We start from the raw sequence: 5199 nt of genomic DNA on the forward strand, positions 1-5199 counted from the left end.
AAAAAATATTCAGTTTTTCAACATTTCCCTTTTATATTTAAGACTATGATGTCTGTACTTTTGTGCAGACCCAGTGATAAAGTTAAAGTTGAAGTGACTAGTTTAGGAACATGTGAAACCAACAATGCAAGCAAAATGTTAACTGGTGTTTGTTGCAGTTCAGCAGAAGTTAAGGTACATTTGTTCAAGAAAATCAAACAGAGACATAAAATTAAATCTGGAGCTGGCAATGTAAGGTTGTTTAGTAGTTCAGAATTCTTTGTCAGTGTAACGGATGTGTTTGAGCATAGCAGGAGCTGACACATGGACTGGTTTCCAGTATTTATTCACTCTGCAGAAAACAAAAAAACACACAAATTGCCTCCTGGACTCTGCTTTCTGCACCTCTGCTCCCTCAGCAAAGCAAAACAGCACTGTCAGGGACCAATGGGGGGAGCTACGGATACCCAAGAGGTACAGAAGCCGCAAGTGCACAAAGATAATATTCGAGAAACAAATCAAAGCAGATTAACAGTACTGAAAAATAAGTCATATTGATAAAGTTCACAAATATGAAAACAAACCAGACTTATCAGTAAAGTGCATTTTTAACATCCGCTTTAAAAAAAGAATTCTAACAATTTTATTTTGTCTGTGAAAAGATCTCCTTTAAGGAGTTTTTTAGCTGGTTATGAATCAGACTGAACCTAATATCAATGCCTCTTTATGACCTGCAAAATGAACAAGACCATCAACAAGAGGAGAGACTATCTCTACACAGTTATCTTTACTGCCTGAGGGTAAATGTTTTCTATTGAAAACTGTAAACTATTGTTGCATTTTGGTCTTTCATTTACATGGAAACGATTGAAAACGCAAACTTTTGAAATCTGGTTCCAGAGTAGATTTTTTTTTAAATGCAACCTCTACCATCAACGTACGGATCCTCTGAAAAAGGGACGTCGCAGCCCCTTTTGTGTATAGTGGCATGTTTTATTTTCCCAATCAAATAGCCATGCAGGTATAGGAGGGATATAACAACGATGGCCGACTACTGAGCTGCATTCACTTTAGTCTTCTTGTTTGTTTGTACACACCGCTCTGTCGAAGAACGGCTCTTTTGCATAGTTGCGTGATGTTCTTCAGTGGTGTTCGTAACAAAGCTAACAGCACAGAAAAAACGTCAAATACTGGTCTTTCGTGCAAACTCCAGCATTTTCGTTTTTTGTGTTTTCAGGTGAACGCTGATTTTTTTTTAACAAGGCAAAGCAATGACTGTCCAGTTTGTAATGGAGCCTTTATCATGTGAACAAGGCCTAAAACCACGTTTAGGGGGGAGGCGTCAGACCAAGTGATTAGCTGCACACTACTGAGACAGCCTTTTTGCTCATGTTCCAGAGCACAGATTCTCAATGAGTCATTCCTTTGACCGTTTAAAGAAAGCAGGATGGGATTTTTTTGTCAAGATAATTACACATGTACAACACAAAAATCAGCAAATACCACCTTTGTCTACAAGGGGGCGCCTAAATATAGAACAACAGAAAGTTCCTCAGAGGAGCTTTAAGTCATGCTCTTCATGAAGATCAATAGTAGGACCCCATGTATAAAACATCAGGTGATGTGGATTAGTTTGACCCTCGTGCATAAATAATATATCTGTCATGACAGATTTTTACAGATCACATCAAACGTACACAGACAAACAAAAACATTGAAAGACAAATACTGAAAAAGACAGGAGTAACAATGTGTAGAAGACTTTTTTCTGTGTGGTTGTTAGCTTTGTTAAGGGGGAGCATTAAATACATGTCAATCACAAATAAACCGGAATAGCATCCACAGTGGAATTGAATTTCACAGCTTAAATTGAGCATTGTTGCGCTCACTCACATTGCTGATGATGCAACTATACTTCAATGGATTTCTAAAAAACAACAACAACAGATATGAGGTGCATGATGATTGCATATCCAGTCTGATAAAGGAAATATGAGGTAATCATGTCAGGGATTATGTCAGTGTGATGTTCCTATCATCTCCCTCAAATGATGACTTGTTTTGATAGCCAGAAGAAAAGTCCTGTCGACTTTTGAGCTCTCAGAAACATTTAGTTGAACCAGTTTAACTCCTTTGTAAGAAAACTGACGACTGTATGTTTTTAGATGAGATCTGCATTGGGTTTGTTTGCCCTGAAGAAAAGTATGCTGGTGTGCCTGGCTGTGTGGCTCTGGGGGTCCACCACCTGTATAAACAGAGTCAGTGAGGAGGATAATATGATACAGCAACATGAGGCCTTTGTATTCTCTGCAGACTGAGATAAGAAGTGCTTGAAGAGCAGGGCAAAAGAAGAGGAGAAAGTTCTCATTACTTTTCTTTTTACTTTCAATCACTTTCACATAATATGTAGACAAGTGTATCCTCCAACGCAGACCTTACCTTTGCTGATATCTCCCATGGTAGAGATTGCTCAGGTGAATCATTCACCTTCTTTCCTTCTCTGTCTTTATCTCTCATTTTCTGCTGTTTCTTCTTTATGAAGATTTTTTGTTGTCCTTTGGTCAACTTTATTAATAATTCCTCATGCTTCTGGTTCTTCTTTTTTGAGTGACCAAGATGGAAGATGCTATGATTTAAAAAGAGGGGGAAAAAATTGAAAAGAGTTGATCCTGAAAGCAGAAACGGATGCAAACTTAGGTTTCTGATACAATTTTAGCTAAAAATCCACATTTTCTGTAACATCTGAAATTTTCTAAATAAAATCATGCATTCCATTTCTGTTTCAAAATAAATTTAGATGCATGTCTTTTCAAACAAAACTATAAAACAAGGGAAAAACGGAAGAAGATGTAAGATTTTACACCACCAGGGTGAAAGCCACATATTAGAAATATGTCAGTGTGCTATTTTTACATGTGCAATAATGTAAAAACTTATACAATAATGTAAAAATGTGTCTACATATGAGGCAGAGATTTGTCTTTATCTTGCATGTGTAAGAACTACCATTAAAAACGAAGTAATCCACAACACAAAGTGGCCCATCTACAGATCTATTACACACTTGAAGAACAAAAACCACAACAATATTAAAAACAGACACAGCATAGCTATGTTATAGGAGGGCACTGTGTTCTCCATGGTGGATACATAGGGTTTTCTATAATATGTACCTACAACATGGCCCTACATTGATTTCCTATAGGAGACGCTTTCAAGTTGAACAGGGAGTACTGGACAAGTCTCCTTTTCCTTCCCCTTATTCGTCTCCTACTCTAGTGCTACTGGTGGTTAACACTTTAAGTCCCTCCTTTTAGATTCTCCCCACCAATGGAAAACACGAGGAAATGAGTCAAAGGCAAGGAAGGGTAAGAAAATTATTGGAACTGGGCCTACAGCTTCGGTAAAGTTATTGGCTTTATGAAGCTGAACCAAGAAAAAAAAGTGTGACCGGTATGACTTTTCAAAATAAATCTCTTGTTATAACATTTTGCCCTGATTCATTAAATGTTTTTATATTTTATTGTTTCAAAGGCAGTTTATTTAATAGAATTGAAAATGAGTTAAATTGTTTCAAACTAAATATAGGAAATTTAAAAGCTTGTGATTTACTTTTGTTTAAAAAAAAAAAAAAAAGGTTTCAAAGCAAAGTCTGTGTTCATGATTTACTTAGATTTGTTTTGTTTTTGTTGTTTTCTTTACAAATATAACATTATGTATTTTGAAATTGTAATATTTTTCCCTGCTAAATGTCAGTGTTGTTACCATTTTATTAATTTTCTTTTAAAATAAGAAAATGTGTAAAACATAAAGCTGTATGTCATTTGTCTTTAAAGCTGCTGTGAGGAACTTTACGTTTGTATCGATACTAACGAACCCTTGTGCACAAAGTGATACCTCTTATATCTTGTCCTGTACATGCAAAATTTGTGTCTTCAGACAATAACCTCACCCTGCTGTCTTTTAACATTTAGATTTATCACTCTATGTGATTATTTGCCATGAAAACAGCCAAAAAAGGATGTTTCTAAAGCGAGACGTCACTCATCTGTTCTGACACCTACCCCATCTGAGCGGTTTCAGGCATTAAAAATGAAAACAGAAAAGGTATCAGTGTTGTTGTGGATGGTCTTGTTTGCTTTTGAGGGTCATAAATAGGCATCAGTATCCATTTCAGTCTGTTTCTCTGCCAATTAAAAACTCCTCATAGTGCCTTTAAGTGTATATGTGATGCGATTTTTGATGGAGTTGGTTACAATCATAGACTGTATAAATAATGGATGTAGTATCTGTGACGTCACCCATCTGTTTCTGAACGCTGTTTTGAAGCCAATCGGCAGCAGCAGCCGTATTGCTTCTGTTGAGCCAGTGTGACGTAAAGAGGAGGAGTTTGAATCTCCTAGCCAACAGCTGCAGTGTTCCTTCAGGCAGCTGTGCCTCTCATTGGAAGACTAGTAATCTCAATATCTTCAAAATTGCTGCGTTAGAAAAAAATTCACCCCCCTCACACTGAGAGGACATCAAGAAATTAGCTATTCAGACTACACTTGTCTTTTGTACCAGGCTGTAAACATGTTTATTAATGCTGCAAAGATCGTCTTTTTCCCATTCATGTGTATGTGACTTCCGGTACTTCCGGAGCCAGCCTCAAGCGGATCGATGAACTGCAGCTTTTAACACTTCTGCATTGACTCATATTTCTAGACCAGAGGTTGCCACTTGTTTCAGGCATTAAAAATGACAACAGAGAAGCTATCAGTGTTGTTGTGGATGGTCTTGTTTGCTATTGCGGGTCATAAAGGAGCATCAGTATCAGTTTCAGTCTGTTTCTCAGCCATTTAAAAACTCATCATAGTGCCTTTAAGTGTATATGTGATGTGATTGTTGGTGGAGTTGGTTACATTCAAGCGTGCCGGATACGACCCTGGTGGTGAAGCTTTCAGCAGTGTGTCTGCCCCCTGGTGGCTGGCTGCAGTATAGGTCAAAAAATCCGTCTCCCCCATTCATTTGAATGGGTAGGGTAGGGCGGAGCTTGTTACAGTGGCTTCGCGGGCTCTGGCTGCACAATGGCGGCGCCCAGGAGGGGAATTTTTTGGCTTCAGAACTGTATAACGGGAAGAGGTGGAGCAATGCTGTCCATTTTTATTTACAGTCTATGATGATGACAAGCTGCCATAAACACCGGCCCCCGAATTGTGATCGTGGGTTAATTGACTTTGA

General features: G+C 38.0%; 1 long non-coding RNA gene across 1 annotated transcript; it reads right to left on the minus strand.

The window, feature by feature from the left end:
* Positions 1-309: 309 nt before the first annotated feature.
* Positions 310-2599, minus strand: LOC117816299. Its single transcript, XR_004631922.1, has 2 exons — positions 2419-2599; positions 310-2308 (listed from the first exon to the last, which is right to left on the minus strand). It is a non-coding gene; the product is annotated as an uncharacterized LOC117816299 (long non-coding RNA).
* Positions 2600-5199: the final 2600 nt, after the last annotated feature.

The sequence above is a fragment of the Notolabrus celidotus genome, chromosome 7 (assembly GCF_009762535.1).
Source record: "Notolabrus celidotus isolate fNotCel1 chromosome 7, fNotCel1.pri, whole genome shotgun sequence".
Lineage (NCBI taxonomy): Eukaryota > Metazoa > Chordata > Actinopteri > Labriformes > Labridae > Notolabrus > Notolabrus celidotus.